At 41.4% G+C, this 18153-nt stretch overlaps 2 long non-coding RNA genes across 2 annotated transcripts; both read right to left on the bottom strand.

Annotated features, from left to right (window-relative positions):
- Window positions 1–14407: 14407 nt before the first annotated feature.
- LOC132852936 (uncharacterized) lies at window positions 14408–15324 on the bottom strand. The gene is made up of 3 exons (XR_009649139.1): window positions 15244–15324; window positions 15030–15128; window positions 14408–14889 (listed from the first exon to the last, which is right to left on the bottom strand). It is a non-coding gene; the product is annotated as an uncharacterized LOC132852936 (long non-coding RNA).
- A 902-nt stretch (window positions 15325–16226) lies between these two features.
- LOC132852049 (uncharacterized) lies at window positions 16227–16757 on the bottom strand. Its single transcript, XR_009649093.1, has 4 exons — window positions 16657–16757; window positions 16503–16550; window positions 16339–16419; window positions 16227–16246 (listed from the first exon to the last, which is right to left on the bottom strand). It is a non-coding gene; the product is annotated as an uncharacterized LOC132852049 (long non-coding RNA).
- Between the last annotated feature and the right edge of the window lie 1396 nt (window positions 16758–18153).

The raw sequence follows: 18153 nt of genomic DNA, 5'->3' as shown, positions 1-18153 counted from the left end.
AATTTTGCTTAATTTTCTTCATCGCTTTTCTCTTCACTTGTGTTTGCCTTTTTTGTCACTCTTTCCTCACTAACATCTGCCGGTAGTTTTAATAAAAACCTGTCCGGTCGGCATATCAGATGCGATGTAGTCGCACAAGTTCAATTTTTTTAACGGATCCAGCGGTTAAAACGGATCCGAAAATTACGGATCCGCTGATGGTCGGCACCTCACACAGCCCCTTTGCGACTCTCCATAGGAAGTGAATGACTTACTGTTTATCGGCCGTCGTTTGTCGTGTGCAGTTGGAAGGCGGCTTTAACCGAGTGAGACGGGAAACAGAGTACACGTGGTTTTTGGGGATCTTTGTTTTGGCGGCGGCTCGTATCTCAAAAATTTGCTCGTATCTCAAGCCAAAAATTTGGTCGAATCACAGCTCGTATCTCAAAAAATTCGTGTCAAAGCACTCGTATCTCGAGGTATCACTGTACTGCTCATCATCAGTTACATCCCACTGGAAGCACAATTGTGTGATTGATGGAGCATGTATACACTCACATAAGTGATCTGTAGTTCAAATACAGTACACTCACCAGTCACACCTGCTTGTTTAGTTATCCATTCAGTCAGTCATGTAGCATCAGCAAAGTGTTTAAAGTCATGCAGATACAGGTCAAGAGCTTCAGTTGATGTTCACATCAGAATGGGAAGAAATGTGACCTCTGTTACTTTAACTGTGTCATGGCTGGTGCTGCCAGATGGGCTGGTTTAAATATTTTAGAAATTGCCCGCGTGTGGTGGGTCTAAAGGCTGAAAATCCTTGTTGAATGAGATCAGAGAAAAAATGACCGGACTGGTCCTAGGAAACAGGAACTGGAACTCACTCTTTACAACTGTGGTGAGCAGAGAAGCATCTCAAAATGCACAACAGTACAAACATTGAGGTGGGAGACCTACAGTAGGAGAACAGTCATCTGAGGTTGTGGGCATAAACTCCCTAGAAGTGAGAAGCTGAAGAATGAAAACCAGGTGACTATTTTTTTCTTAATCTTTAACTGTTTGTACTCATGTACGTGACTATGATAGCCTGAGATTCCTGTTCTTGGCTGGCAGAATTGGAGAATTGTTCTTTGCTTACTTAGACCTCAGTTCAACACAGTTCTGTGTAAACCTTTGCAGGATATCTGATACCAACAACCATACCACAATCAGTCATAAAGGTTACTTGGTATGGATGCAGGTACCAGACTGGATAGTTTGAGTAACTTCAGTAACTTCTCCTAGGATTTTCATATGCAATAGTGTCTGGAGTTTACACAGAATGATGTGGAAAAACAAAAAAACAGTGACTGAGTGACATGCCATTGGATGGAAATGCCTTTCGGTGGATACAGTTCCACCAAATGCAACTTGAACGTGTCCTCACCTGCACTCAAAGGCAGACACACAAGCAACATGGTGTTATAGGGCAAGTACAAGAAAGAGAATTGGTGTGAGAAGGTGTAGAGAACTAGAGGTAACCGGGCTAGCAGGCTAGTGATGCTAGTGGGCTAATCAGCTAGAAGCAGACGCTCAGAAAAACAAGTAAAAAGTTAACCATATCAAAAAGTTTTTTGAGTGAATATTTTCTTTTAAGATGTTATTGCTATTGGCGGTGTGTTCCTCATCTACTCCGGAGGTTGTGTGACAAATTGGTCAAGCACCATGAGATCAATCTCGTCATCAGTGCTATGGGAGGAGTAAAGTGACTTCACCGAAGATGGCAGCTCAGTTTGTTAGCTCCATTCAAGTTCCCTTTTATTTTTAACTTTGTCGTTTTTTTACTTGAATCACACCACCTCAGTAGCAGCAAAATACATCTGTGACTAAAGATATGTGCAATTTTCCACTTTTTGCATCTTCACAGCCATCCAGAAATGTATAGAAGAAGCATGCTGAAACAGAGGAGGCCTTGCCAGATTCATTAGATCAGGCAGGGTGTCTGGAAATGCATCTAACTGACGCCGATTGCAGAATTTCTGACACTGAAGACACTCTCTTCAGAATAAAATTGTGTCTCATTGGCTTCCCTGAGAAAAGCTGAAGGGTCCATCATATATTTTCTTGCTACTGAAATAATTGACCCTCTCAGATTTTGAGAGCAACAGAGCACAGAAATCACTCGCACCAACAGAGAAAACCATCGGAGGCGGAGTGTCCTGGTCCAAAGTTTCTAAAAACATAAGTAATGATAGAATACAGTAGACCTTAATACAAATCAATAACTCTTCTTAAGTCTGTATGTTTGAATAACTTAAGCTTTCAACAATTAAATAACAAAGAAATTTTGAAGATCCATCTGAGATTCTAAAGTGATGGCCTCTATTATATTTTGCTTTTATGTTATTTAAAGAAACAGTTGCACATGCATTTCTTGGGGATATACATATTTTCTTTTGTTGTAAGTTTATTGTCATTTTTTATTGTAAGCCTCCAATGTCGGATTTATATGTGAGCTGGTTTGCTGCACAAATTTGGGCATTTTATTTTAAATTTGGGCATTTTTACTCAATGCCAGTTGGGTATAGTGACCTAAGTTTTTTTTTCATTATGTTATGTTGTTCAATAAAATTTTATTGCATGGGCAATAGCATCCATCTATTTACTTCTGTAGAAAGTCAAGACCCTTAAGTGTATGCTTCTTACAGGTCATGAAGCCTTTTGAATACAGACTGTAAAATACTGGCCGAAGCACTACCTCATAGACTCTAAACAGTTTTGCCATGTAACATCTGAAGAGATCATCAAGGATTTATAAAATCATGCTTTGGCAGAAATAACATATGCCACCTTTGAATGTCATAAATTCAGTTCAAAAACAAATTTTATGCTCTTATCATTTCACTTTGTGAGGAAAAAGCTTTCATTTGGGTTTAGCAGAAATCTTATTTTTGCTACTCTTAAAGCTTTAATTTGCACCCAAACTACATTGAGTTGATAAAACTGCTCTATGTCAGCCCCCTGGATACAGTTATCAACAACGGGCTTGTCTCTGAGTCTTTTAGCACTGAGAGGGGTACAAAGCAGGGCTGCCCCATTTCACCCCTTCGCCCTCATAACTGAGCCTTTTTCAGAGTCTAAAAGGCAGCGTGAAACTGTCACTAGGATCAGGGTGGGTGGTGAAGAGCATTCGGATTTCTTATTATGCAGACAACGTGTGCTCCTATATATTTCTGAATCTGAGCAATCTCACCATATCCCTTTTTAAAATAAAAAGTATGTTCCTCTTGTTTATGTGATTAAAAAGGATCTTACATGTTATACAGGTGCCTCTTTTTTAGGAGTCTGAGGAATGTTTGGGAAAAGGACCTACTGTAGGTCATGGCATCAATAAAGCTGGCTGTTCTGCAGCATGTAATAACTTACAGAATATCCTAAGTGTGTGTGTAACTGGGGTCCATGAACTTTATAAATTTCATTCATTCATTCATCTTCTACCGCTTATCCGAACTACCTCGGGTCACGGGGAGCCTGTGCCTATCTCAGGCGTCATCGGGCATCAAGGCAGGATTCACCCTGGACGGAGTGCCAACCCATCGCAGGGCACATACACACACACTCATTCACTCACGCAATCGCACACTAGGGACAATTTTCCAGAGATGCCAATCAACCTACCATGCATGTCTTTGGACCGGGGGAGGAAACCGGAGTACCCGGAGGAAACCCCCGAGGCACGGGGAGAACATGCAAACTCCACACACACAAGGTGGAGGCGGGAATCGAACCCCGACCCTGGAGGTGTGAGGCGAACGTGCTAACCACTAAGCCACCGTGCCCCCCACTTTATAAATTTATTAACAGAATTTATCTCACACCACTGTGCTTACAGACGGTGTACCTAAATTCTTCCAGACTTTGATTCAAATGTAAAAATCATTTACACAACACAATTGAAACAATAATATATATATATATATATATATATATATATATATATTCTATATATATCTAGCCATGGGGGTCACATTCCAGTGACTTCTGTGCCGGTCCCAAGCCCGGATAAATAGAGAGGGTTGCGTCAGGAAGGGCATCCGGCATAAAACATTGCCAAATCTAATCATGCGAGTTGACAATAAGAATTTCATACCGGATCGGTCGAGGCCCGGGTTAACAACGACCGCCATCGGCGCCGTTGACCTACAGGGCGCCGGTGGAAATTGGGCTACTGTTGGTCGAAGGAGTAGAGGAGGGAGGAGAGTGCACAGACAGAGAGAGAAGAGGAAAGGTAAGAGTGTAGGACTGAGAATAGGGACTCTGAATGTTGGTACTATGACAGGGAAAGGTAGAGAGCTGGCTGATATGATGGAGAGAAGGAAGGTGGATATACTGTGTGTACAGGAGACCAAGTGGAAGGGTAGCAAGGCTCGTAGTATAGGAGCAGGATTCAAGCTGTTTTATTATGGTGTGGATAGTAAGAGAAATGGGGTAGGTGTGGTCCTGAAGGAGGAGTTTGTGAGGAATGTTCTGGAGGTGAAGAGAGTGTCAGACAGGGTGATGAGTCTGAAGTTAGAGATTGAAGGGGTGATGTTGAATGTTGTTAGTGGTTATGCCCCACAGGTAGGTTGTGAGTTAGAGGAGAAAGAGAGATTCTGGTGTGAATTCGATGAGGTGATTGAGAGTATTCCCACGAGTGAGAGAGTGGTGACAGGAGCGGATTTTAATGGACATGTTGGTGAGGGGAACACAGGTGATGAGGAGGTGATGGGAAAGTTTGGAGTTAAGGAAAGGAACCTTGAAGGACAGATGGTAGTAGACTTTGCTAAGAGGATGGACATGGCTGTGGTTAACACGTATTTTCAGAAGAGGGAGGAACATAGAGTGACTTACAAGAGTGGAGGTAGGAGAACACAGGTAGACTACATCCTTTGTAGAAGAGGCAATCTGAAAGAGATTAGTGACTGTAAAGTGGTAGTGGGAGAGAGTGTAGCCAGACAGCATAGGATGGTGGTGTGTAGGATGACTCTGATGGTCTGTAAGAGGAAGAGGTCAAAGATAGAGAAGAAAACTAAGTGGTGGAAGCTGAAAAAGGAGGAATGTTGTGAGGAATTTAGACAGAAGTTGAGGCAGGCTCTGGGTGGTCAGGTAGTGCTGCCGGATGACTGGGAAACTACAGCAGAAGTGATCAGGGAGACAGGGAGAAAGGTGCTGGGTGTGTCATCTGGAAGGAGGAAAGAAGATAAGGAGACTTGGTGGTGGAATGAGGAAGTTCAGGATAGTATACAGAGGAAGAGATTAGCCAAGAAGAAGTGGGATATGGACAGGACTGAAGAGAATAGGCAGGAATACAAGGAGTTACAGCGCAGAGTGAAGAGGGAGGTGTCTAAGGCCAAGCAGAAGGCATATGATGAGTTGTACACTAGGTTAGACACTAGAGAAGGAGAGAAGGACTTGTACAGGTTAGCTAGACAGAGGGATCGAGATGGGAAGGATGTGCAGCAAGTTAGAATTATTAAGGATAGAGATGGAAGGGTGCTCACAAGTGAGGAGAGTGTACAGAGGAGATGGAAGGACTACTTTGAGGAGCTGATGAATGAGGAAAATCAGAGGGAAAAAAGAGTAGAAGGGGTGAACTCTGTGGAACAGGAAGTAGATAAGATTAGAAAGGATGAAGTCAGGAAGGCCTTGAAGAGGATGAAAAGTGGAAAGGCAGTTGGTCCTGACGACATCCCGGTAGAGGTCTGGAAGTGTCTAGGAGAGGCAGCAGTGGAATTTTTAACTAGTTTGTTCAACAGGGTTTTAGAAAGTGAGAGGATGCCTGAGGAATGGAGAAGGAGTGTGTTAGTGCCGATCTTTAAGAATAAGGGTGACGTGCAGAGTTGCAGCAACTATAGGGGGATAAAGTTGATGAGCCATACAATGAAGTTGTGGGAAAGAGTAGTGGAAGCTAGGTTAAGGAAGGTGGTGGAAATTTGTGAGCAGCAGTATGGCTTCATGCCGAGAAAGAGCACAACAGATGCAATTTTTGCTCTGAGAATGTTGATGGAGAAGTATAGGGATGGTCAGAGGGAGTTGCACTGTGTGTTTGTAGACTTAGAGAAAGCGTATGACAGGGTGCCAAGAGAAGAGCTGTGGTACTGTATGAGGAAGTCAGGAGTAGCAGAGAAGTATGTCAGAGTGGTGCAGGACATGTATGAGAGGAGCAAGACAGTGGTGAGGTGTGCTGTAGGTCAGACAGAGTAGTTTACAGTGGAGGTGGGACTGCATCAGGGATCGGCTCTGAGCCCCTTCCTGTTTGCTATAGTGATGGACCAGTTGTCAGAGGAGGTCAGACAGGAGTCTCCTTGGACGATGATGTTTGCAGATGACATTGTGATCTGTAGTGAGAGCAGGGAGCAGGTGGAGGAAAACCTGGAGAGGTGGAGGTTTGCGCTGGAGAGAAGAGGAATGAAAGTCAGTCGTAGTAAGACTGAGTACATGTGTGTGAATGAAAGGGAGGGAAGTGAAATAGTAAGGTTACAGGGTGAAGAGGTGAAGAAGGTACAGGAGTTTAAGTACTTGGGGTCAACAGTCCAGAGTAATGGAGAGAGTGGGAAAGAAGTAAAGAAGCGAGTGCAGGCAGGTTGGAGTGGGTGGAGAAAGGTGTCAGGAGTTCTGTGTGATAGGAAAATATCAGCAAGAATCAAGGGGAAGGTGTACAGGGCAGTGGTGAGACCGGCCGTGCTGTATGGTTTAGAGACAGTGACACTGAAGAAGAGACAGGAGTCAGAGCTTGAGGTAGCCGAACTGAAGATGTTGAGGTTCTCTTTGGGTGTGACAAGATTGGACAGGATTAGGAACGAGTACATCAGAGGGACAGCCCATGTTGGACGTTTGGGGGACAAAGTTAGGGAGGCGAGATTAAGATGGTTTGGACATGTTCAGAGGAGGGAGAGTGAGTATATTGGTAGGAGAATGTTGGACATGGAGCTGCCAGGCAGGAGGCAAAGAGGAAGGCCAAAGAGGAGGTATATGGATGTAATTAATGAGGATTTGAAGCTAGTGGGTGCAAGTGTTGAGGATGCAGAAGATAGGGTTAGGTGGAGAGAGATGATTCGCTGTGGCGACCCCTGAAGGGAAAAGCCGAAAGAAGAAGAAGAAGAAGAAGAATTGAAACAATAATACATGATACTATAGGAGTAACTTCTAAAGCTGCAATTTGGTTGGCCCTTTTAATTGTGTCTGCTGAACACTTGACTGGAAACAGTGTTTGATTTCCATGCAAAACATCTTTTTCTAATTATAGTTTTCCTGGCAAATTAATGTATATTATTACTTTGGCCATTCCCTCAGGTACCTTCCTTCAAATTGTGGATATCTGAGGCTTCTACATTACTTCCACTTCAGAAACTTACCTATGATATACATCAAAAACCTAATAATTTTTGCTTGATATTGGTACCCATCTGGGATTATGTTAAAAACCTCTCCTGATACTCCACTCTTCATGCACATTATATTGCTCTCTGCCCTGTATATATTTTTCTTTCTTTTCTTTTTCTTTTCGTTGTTGTTTGTTCACCTCTGTAAGGCTGTATCTACTTTTCTACTTGACAATGAAAAAAAACAGACAAATAAAAATCTAATAACATTTTTGTTGCAGATGCTTTATTCCTCAACAATTGTTGCAATGTGGAAGGGTGTCACAGCATGACAAGCACACGACTACATGAGTGTTTAAAAGAGTTGTCATGGACCGTGTCCAACAAGCCCTGCCCTATGTGCCCTGCATCATCTGGGAGACACTTTAAGCCTCCATTTTTTATACCCTTTGAGCTGATCTTTGGATGGCAACTTCAAGGACTGCTGGACATGGCCTTGGAGGCTTCAGAGGAGCAGCCCTCATCATTCCACTTGTTCATCAAATTCAAATATGTCCAGGAGATGCAGGAATAGATCGACCTTTTGGCACTGATCATCTGGTTTCCTGATCAATTGGAAAAGTTACCAAGATAGTGGCGTGGCAGTAGCACGTAGCGGCCACTCAATATGGTGCTATTTACGTTTTTTAGCCCGATTATTGTTAGTACCTGGACACCAGAGACAGCGTTGTTTGTGTATACAACAAGTTAGTACAATACAGAAATCATGCAACAACCAACCTGCATGATGATGTGTTGGAAAGGCTTCGTGACCTCTGCTTCCTGTGGAGACCAGTCCTCCAGTCCTCGGTGTCGTCTGATCAGTTATGAGGGCGAAGGGGTGAAATGGACGTTGCTCAGCTACAGAGTTCCGGACGTCACAGACAAAAATGCAGCTCTGTGTGGTAAGGCTCGCGGTGGTGGTGTGTGTGTTTACATCAACACAGAATGGTGTAAGAACTCTCTGCTTGTTTCTAGTTACTGCTCGTCACTAGTGGAGTTTCTGACTGTTAGATGCAGGACATTTTATTTACCACAGGAATTCACCATGGCTTTCATTGTCAGAGTTTACATTCCCCCCAGTGCTAATGCTAAAGAGGCTCTATGTGAACTCTATGGGGCTATTAGCATTCTGTTTATCATCGCTGGAGATTTCAATCATGCAAAGCTCAGACTTTCCAATGAGAGGGGAAAACACGCTGTATCTTGTTTACACAAACATTCCCGTCACATATCATGCGGAGCCTGATATTCCAGCATACAGACCACTCATCAGATGCTCTAAACCGGTTCTGAAGCAGGTGAAATCCTGGCCAGCAGGATCCACCTCTGCTCTTCAGGACTGACTGGAACATCTTCAGGGAGGTTGCAACCAACGGCGACTCCGTCAACTTGGAGGAGTACACGGCATTAGTGACAAGCTACATCGGCAAGTGCATTGATGACGTGACCGTCTCCAAGACCATCATTACACGCTCCAACCAGAAGCCGTGATTTCTGATATCTCAAAAAGATATCAGCATTTGACAGCTACCTACCCCCTCACCCATGTGGATGACCTGGTGGAGTGGCTGGGAAGAGCCCAATTCATCTCAACCATTAACCTGAGCAAACGATATTGGCAAGTGACCCTGGCCCCAGTCTGTCTTTAACATCACCAGTGGCCACTGGCAGTACAGGATAATTTTGGGCTTTTGACAGCTTCTCCAAGAGTTGGTTGGTCCAAGTTGCATGGGCATCATTTTGAGACCCCATTGGCAGTATGTGGCTGCTTGCATTGACAATGTACTGATCCAGACTAAAACATGGTTAGACCACCTGTACCACCTTGGAGGTCTTGGGAGTGCTCTGGCAGCTAACCTATGCAATTGTATTTATCTTGTGTTGATTTTACATACCAAACATAAAACATTGGAACTTTTACAGTTTAAAGTTTGTCATTAGTTAAGCCATAACATCATCAACCATTTCTTCAGTGGGGCAATACTCAATTGTCACTTTACCATCACTGAGTGCTGATTGAAAGAAATATGAAATGATACCTTACTTCAGCATGTTTACATATTTGTGGATACACTGGGTTTATTGCTAGAGCAATAGCACCTTGGTTATCCTGAAAGATTTGTACTAGTGTGAACAACTGTACAAGGGCACGGTGGCTTAGTGGTTAGCACGTTTGCCTCACACCTCCAGGGTTGGGGGTTCGATTTCTGCCTCCGCCTTGTGTGTATGGAGTTTGCATGTTCTCCCCGTGCCTCGGGGGTTTCCTCCGGGTACTCCGGTTTCCTCCCCATTCCAAAGACATGCATGGTAGGTTGATTGGCATCTCTGGAAAATTGCCCGTAGTGTGTGAGTGTGTGAGTGAATGAGAGTGTGTGTGTGTGCCCTGTGATGGGTTGGCACTCTGTCCAGGGTGTATCCTGCCTTGATGCCCGATAACGCCTGAGATAGGCACAGGCTCCCCGTGCCCCGAGGTAGTTCGGATAAGCGGTAAAAAATGAATGAATGAATGAACAACTGTACAAGACACACGCTTTCCTGTGTGGTTGCAGTCAGTGCCATATACTCTGCTTCACATGTAGATGGAGCAACTGTTGATTTTTTCTTTGACTTCCAGATCATCATTTCTGCCTTTCATTTGCATCAGCAGCCCAATCAGCATCACTATATGCTACAAGTTTAAGCTTTTCTTCACTTTTCCTGTAACATAGATCATCAATTGTCCCTTTCAAGTACCTCATTACATGTTTGTGACCAATGTTGTTCGTTTGGATCAGACAAGTACTGGGATAACAAATTGTTTTGTGAGAGTTTTCTGACAATCCAACTTAGATAAGGTCTAGTACATATTGTCAGATAGATCAATCTACCTTCTGAACATCACTCATGTCTAGAAACTTTGAAATGTACCTTGATTAATTTTCACCACACCCTCATTCTGATGGAAATCTATCCATATGTGGCAAGAGCATGATTTCAGCAAGTCCAATTTGAAAACTACACTATGATAAAACTACACTAAGGAAATAGTCAATTCTTTTGGGTTGTACATTAACCATTTTACCCAAAATAGGCAACACTCGTTCGTTCCCACTGATCAGGCAGAGACAGGATTAACAATAATAAACAATCTTTATTTATACACTGAGTTTCCCACAATCTTAAAAACACAACATCATAACAAAAACCATAATCTGTTCACATACATACACATACGCACAGGGGCCAGGGGGCTAAAGCCCAACTCAATGCTATCACACTAATCTCCAATACAGGGGACAGGCTGGAACTTACCACGATGGCTAAAGGCTGCTCTAAAAGGAGGGAGGAAGAAGTCTCAAACAGCACACCACCAGTGAACATACCAAATACACACCGGAAATGCTATAGGTGCGCAACAGCATGAAAATAGGAGACTACTACCACTACCACTACCAAAGAGTCAGCAAGAGACTCTCTTAGCCCCAGCCTCTAGCCAACCCAAGGGGGAGATGGAGATAGGAAATAACTATTAACACGAATTCCACAATTAATTTACATCAACTTATTGGCTCAACATACAATAACCACTACTTATCTCCAACTCCAGTGGCAATTGCTGGGTTTTCTGGCTGCCATCCCACAGACCACTGCAACTAAACAATAACTCACAGGGCAATCGATTGTGGTTTACTGACCCTACTTACGCTCCACTCCAAACAAAAAAATACAAAACAGATTGTACAACAACTGGCAACAACAAATCAATTAAGACACTCAACCCCAATAACTGGGGGAATAAAAAAAGACTGAAAATTCAACGGAAATGCCGCTATTCAAAGGAAATGCCACACACCTTAACCGTAGTTGCTGTAATATACCATAAGCCCCGCCCACCTACTGCCAATCTCTTCATTAGAAAACACGAGTTGGAAAAATAAACTGCTACTGTCACCTGCTACACCTAGAAAACATGTCAGTTTTCCCAGATCTTTTATCTTGAATTTTTCTTTCAAGACTCTTTTTGTGTCATTTAGTAAATTATTGTTACTGGCAGCAATAATCAGATCGTCTGATTATTAATATAACTCTCTTTTTCAATTTGCTTACTGTACACACAATGGTCAGCTGAATTTTGTATGAAATCATTGTCACTGAGGCAATCATGTAACATTTTGTTCCATTTTCTACCAGACTGTTTACCATACAGTGGTTTGTTTAGTTTACAGACTAGTTTTTCAACTGTGTCTGATTTCACTTCAAAACCCACTGGCTATTCAATGTATATTTCACACTCAGCTGGAGCATGTAAATATGCTGTTTTTACATCCGTCTGGTGGAAATCAAGATCATATTGGGCTGCCATTTGCAACAAGGCTCTTATCGAAGTGACATTTGCCGTTGGGGAGACTGTTGTACCCATTACTTCACTATAACCTTTAGCAACATATCTTTCCTTGTACGTTTTGGTTTCATCTGCATTGTTTAAGATAGCATAGACAGATCTAGACCACTGCAAACACTGCATGTTTACCATTTGGTAATGTAGTTAGAATAAAGGTTTCTTTCTCCTTAAGCGAGTCCATTTTCTCTTCCATGGCCTTAGTCCACTTCTGTGACACAGTTGAACTCATTGCTTTCTTAAATGTCTGTGGTACATTAAACACTCTGTAACAATAGTCAATATTAGATAAAATATGGTCATCACTATTAACATCATCATAATCCGTACTGGGGAGCTCTCCTATTTCTTTGAGGGTAAAGTTTACTCTGATTACTTCCCCATGTCTTAGGACTACCCTCATTTTTAATCGCAGCTTGATGTTCATGAGTCTCTTCTAATGTCCGGTCAGTCACATCCCCCTTTGGCTGTGAGGGTACATACCTCTTGCCATGAAAATCATTGCTTGACAATAAAATGTCTGTGCTTGGTGTTCCGTAGTACAATTTGTTACAAATTTCCGAAGTCTGTGCATAAGAACTTTCTCTTTGCATGGGTAATAGACTAGGTATGCAGGGCTGTTTTTATCATATCCCACAAAGATTCCTTTTTCTCATTGTGTATCCAAATTTTTTGTCTTGTTTGTACACGTAACATTCTGAACCACATACCCTTATTTTAGAAAGATCAATTTTTCTTCCCGTCAGTGCATAGAATGGTGTTAGCTGTATTCAGCTATTGTACCACCTGTTGTAGATTACTGCAGCAGTCATTACAGCGTAAATCTTGGGTAGATGGCTCACTAAGAGCATATATCTTCCCATTTCAAACAGGGTTCGCCAATTTCTTCCAGTAGTTCTGTTTTGATGAGGTGAATATGGTGCTTAGGTCTCACGCCTTATACGATTTTTGCTTAGCAGAGACTGGAACTCTGTTGCCATGAACTCTGTACAGTTATTGGATCTAACACCCCTTATGAACCCATAATGAGCTGTGTCAGCAATGAACTTTTCAGTAGCTTTCACAAAGTACACAAACACAGAACTTGAGTAGTCATCAGTAAATGCAGCTTCTGTGTACTGGTTTTTGGACCGATAGGTAGTATTTCTGTCTTATCAGAATTTAACAATAGAAAATTTCAGGTCATCCAGTCTTTCATCTCTTTAAACACTCAATTAATTTAAACAATCTAGATATGTCATTTGAAAAGATATATAACTGGGTACCATCAGTATATCAATGAAAACTAATCCCATAAAATACTGGTTCATTACTCAAAAGAACAGAAAATTAAGGGCATGTATGAATTAAAAAAAAATGGATTAAAGCAGCCTGCAAGTACAGAGAAGTGATCAGTGTTATTACATTCTGGAGTCATCATCCAAGGGATCTCTAGTATCCTGAAAGTTTAGAAAAACTTTATATCTTATATTAGATTATATTCATAATAATATAATATTTACCTATGAATAATACTTTTTCCAAGATGACTACATGTCACAAATATTTCTTCTTTATGATCTAACAGTTTCACAAACTGTTAACACATAATAACACATAATACGCAAGTGATTGTTATCCCTGGATGTATTTATTCAGGGTTTGTACTGCAATGTACAATGAAGACTCCTCCTTATTACACAGATAATAAAGTATTACTCAAATTACACAATAGAGGTGTATCTAAAGGAAGATGGGGTGTCAGGAAGTTGGGGTGTCAGGCAGCTGTGGTGTCAGGAATTTGGGGTGTCAGGCAGTTGTTGTGTCAGGCAGTCGGGGTGTCAGCGGGGGCAGCTCCACTATGAACTAAATCTGTGAAAATCAATGTCAAACATTTAAAAACAGGAAATTATCTGTAAAATATATTTTTATGCTGAAAAACGAGGAAATGGGAAAGAGAGAGAGAGAGAGAGAGAGAGAGAGAGAGAGAGAGAGAGAGAGAGAGAGAGCGCACATTTAATTACCATGGCTGTAGAGAACACAGCAGAGGATGCGAACAGAGAAAGGCTTCCTATGACACTGACTTGTGTTTACCGCTGACACAAAGATCATGATCAGTAGACTGTGGGGAACAGCTTGGCACTAAGAGAGGTGGGTTTCAAAGCATTATCCTATTATTTACATTACTATGATTGTCATTTCTTTATTTATTTTACACCCTACTCACTGTATTCTGTATTGTAAGGCTTTCAGCTAAGAGCTTCTTGTAAGAACTGCTGTTAAACAGAGTTCTGGCTTTGTGTAACAACCAACTTGATGAAAAAACATCCTATTGTTAATACCCCGTGTCAACTATAGGCTAATATATGCATAAGAAATACAAAGTTCTGTATTTTATACATATCAATAGCAAAATCGTGTACAATTATGCCATTCTTTAAATGGTAAATATTGTTCCACAGTTTGGGGCCATCACACAAATGATCCAAGAGTATAAATATCTGAATTTTGTTATTTGTCATTTCTCACGTTTTAGTAAACCATTTAAAGGTTCTGAATTTGTTTTTAAAAAGGATCTTTAGATGAATGAAACATTCATTTTGTGATGAATAAAAAATAATCAGAATCAGACTTTAATAGAAACAAATGTAAACATTTATTAAATAATATAAGCACTATATAACAATAAATTTTTTATTTTATTTTTTATATTTACAAAAAATTCTATTAACCTATTTAGTATCTATAGGAATAGGGGAGTGGGATAGGAAAAGAGGGACAGATTAATATGGGATGATTATTAAGGGATGAGGGATCCTAGGGTTAAGCCCGTCTTCAGTCCTGGGGTTGACTGAACACACCTATAGGAAAGGAAAGTGATTTTTAAAATCTTAATCAAATATAGAAATAAAATGAATTCATACTTACCTATGGAGAGCTTGAGCAATGTAGGGAAAAGAAGTGAGGGAAAAGAACGAACATAAAATAAATCAGAAGAAGAAAAAATAAAGCGATAAAAAAAGACATTGCTCAGAGCTTCTCCAAAATGTCCATCATCTGTCGGACGTGCTTCTTGAGAAGATGCTGAACCGTGGTGGCTAAGGCTGCTGGGTCGCTGTAGAGCTCCAGAGGCTGAGAGAACAGTACTTCAGCAAGCTGTGTTAGATGATCCTGTTGACAAATTACACACACACACACACACACACACACACACACACACACACACACACATCCAACACAGTGTCACTGAATTTAAGATACAATCCTGAGAATTTGTGTATCGTGGCATCAGAAGATATTCAAACACTTACGATAAGCACTGTGAAGTACAGCTCTGCTGCAGGCTCCCACACGTCCACATCCCACATGCTGATGAGCTCGAGCAGGCGCTCCAAGAATCCTCCATTAAACTTTAGGAAAGGAAAACAACAAGCATCATTAATGCCATGTCCTATCAGGGTTAAAGGTTTTATCTTCTGAATTTACATTCAACATCGCTTATAAATCTCCTGATCAGTCACTTACTGTCTCAAGCGTTGAGCCACTTCTGAAATGGCGGAACAGAATCAGCTCAAAAAAAACATCCAGGAAGTTGTAGTGGGGGACCTGCACAGAGGAGAAAGGTTACAAAAAGAAATTAGCATTACATATTAAGAGTCCTGTTTACTATATTATACAAATCTACTATATTTAAACATGTCACTTCACACAGGCAATTATTAGCTTACACAGGAGGAGATCTCTGCCTCAATCGAATCCTGATAAGAAGGCGTCCTCAGAAATTGAATCAAGGCCTCGTAGGCCAACTTCACCCCAACTACGTCCTGTTAAAACAAACAAAATGTCTGTGACTCACTGGCTATGGTTTTCAATTTGCTAAGTAACAAAGTATTTTCGTCACTAAAATGAATTGCTTTTTCATCATCCTTAAGTCACCTGGATGTTAGCCGCTGCCAGACGCATGACGATCTTCTTTCCAACCAGGAACAAGAAGTTCTGGTTGTGGATGCTGGCAAGCAGAGTCTGAACATGAGACAGCACACAATATAAATTAAAGCCGAGTGGACTTTACCTGCGCAATAACAGCAGCCGAAAAAAGGTTTTACTCACAGCGAACGCCTCACGGAGAGCGGGCAGCTTCAGGCCCACATCAGTAACCCCTCTGTCTGAGAGATGGCAGCTAAGAAACAGGACATGTAAATGCTTAGTGTATGTTAAACACACAATACAAGGTTACACCATTAAACCGTGAAGAGTTTCATACCAAATAAAGGGCACCTCCATCTCCTCTGGGTTAAAGCTCTCGTCACTCTCCTGCAAGCCAAATCAATGAATCGTTAAAACTTGCACAGTAGATTTTACAGCCTCCCGTTCAGGTGAATAGCACCAAATGTAGATACACATCAGGTGTGAAACATGGGATTACCGCATATGGAACGGGAACCTCTTCCTTCTCCCAAGTGGAGGTGTCCATTTTCCCATCTTTACCCACAAACAGGTATGTGCAGGTCACCTGTTTAATGGTTTGCTGTTGAATAAAAAAAAAATTATTGACATTGCAGACAAATTCAAACAGTTACTAACAACAATACACATTTTATGAAAGTGCAATAAACTTACCACATAATAAAAACCTGGCACGATGATGTCGGTCTCCACTCGGTTACAGGAAATAAATTCTGTAACCCTCCCAGATTCAACCTGAAAAGAACAATTTAAAAGGAACACAATTAATCACTGCAATTAACAAAAGTTTTGTGATGCCACAACAAATAAGCCCTTACCTGTATGCCAGTGAAACAGTCCTCTGTGGTGGTATGATAAGGGAATCCCTGCAAATGACAAACAGCTGAAACTCAAGATGTATTTCACAAAGGTGCGTATCTAATAATCATCAAGGTCAATTCTCTTCATCAGAGTACTTAGGTCTGCGATTACCATGTGATTGATGGATTGTGTCTTTGTGGTTGTAAACCAGCAAAGACGACACTCTGGGCCCCTTATCATCCACAAGAGGTATGTCCTGATGTTCACTGCCTAGAGATAGAGAAACAAAACTAAACATAAGAACTTGTAAAGCAGAGTGTTTGTGTGTTTGTATCATAGCTGCTACACTGTAGAATACCTCAGACTGGGAGATGGAGGTGTCTGCTGAGAGGAACTGAATGTTTCGGCAAGCGCTGATCAGCTCTCCAGCATCGAGTGGCTGTGAAAATTAGAGCAGGAAGATCATAAGTGCTTCTGATCATAGCAGGTTCATACTGATATTCTGTTCAGTAAAAAGAACCTTGTAAAATCCAGTGATCGGGTTTAGTAAATAAACGAAAGCTTTGGTTACCAGAAGAACAGCTGATGGGTCTTCTTGTTGTTCGTTGGGCAGCGAATGAAGATGTGGCTCAACAACCTTAAAACACACAAACTCAATTTAGTCACTGCAATTTATAACATTTTTTGATGCCACAATGAACAATCACTTAGCTGAATGCCAGGAAAACTCTCCTCGTATCTGGTATAATAAGGGAATCCCTGCAAATGCCAATTAAACAAAATTCATGATCTATGACCACATTTCACAGATCATATCAAATCAGAAATGTCAATTTTTATATTTATTCCTTAAATATTGTTCATTCCATAAAGGAAAAGTTTACTTTGTGAGTCGAGTGGTGCGTCTCTACGGTTTCGAGCCCGCAGAGCCGACTCTCTGGACCCCTTATCATTCCGGGGATGTCTCTCCTGATGTCCACTGGCTAGAAATAGAGAAACAAAACTAGACATTAAAACTTGTAGCAAAGGGTGTTTGTGTGTTTGTATCTCAGCTGCAGCACTGTACAATACCTCAGACTGGGAGGATGAGGAGTCTGCAGACACAAACTGAACATCGCAGCAAGTGCTGTTCAGTTCACCAGCATCGAGCGGCTGTGAAATGTATAGCACGGAGACCATAAGAGCTGCTTATCATAGCCGATTCATACTAACATCCTTTACAGTAAATGCAACCTTGTAAAATCCAGTGATTGGCTTTAGCAAATAAAGGAAAGATTTGTTTACCAGAATGACGGCTGAAGGTTCGTCTTGAGGTTCGGTGGGCAGCAGTTGCAGAATTGGCTCAACGACCTTAATGCGCACACACACACACACACACACACACACACACACACACACACACACACTTAGACAAAAGTGGCCTACACATTTCACACAAAGTTAAAATGTTACTATTGAACTGATACATACCTGGAGGAGAGAGGGAGTATCTAATGATTCCCTCAGCATGTCCACAGGCTCTGCAATGAGTTTTAGGTGAATCAGAATTACAACTTAACTACACAATATCAAAGTTTCCTATTAATGCCTAAACGTTAAAAACCCTGTCAATTGTATTATTAATTAGCTTATCAAGAAACAGACAAATTGTAACATTTGTAGTCAGCT

This window comes from Tachysurus vachellii, chromosome 10 (genome assembly GCF_030014155.1).
Source record: "Tachysurus vachellii isolate PV-2020 chromosome 10, HZAU_Pvac_v1, whole genome shotgun sequence".
Taxonomy (NCBI): domain Eukaryota; kingdom Metazoa; phylum Chordata; class Actinopteri; order Siluriformes; family Bagridae; genus Tachysurus; species Tachysurus vachellii.
Note: the sequence above shows the minus strand (reverse complement) of the source record. Positions and strands in the feature narration are given on the sequence as shown.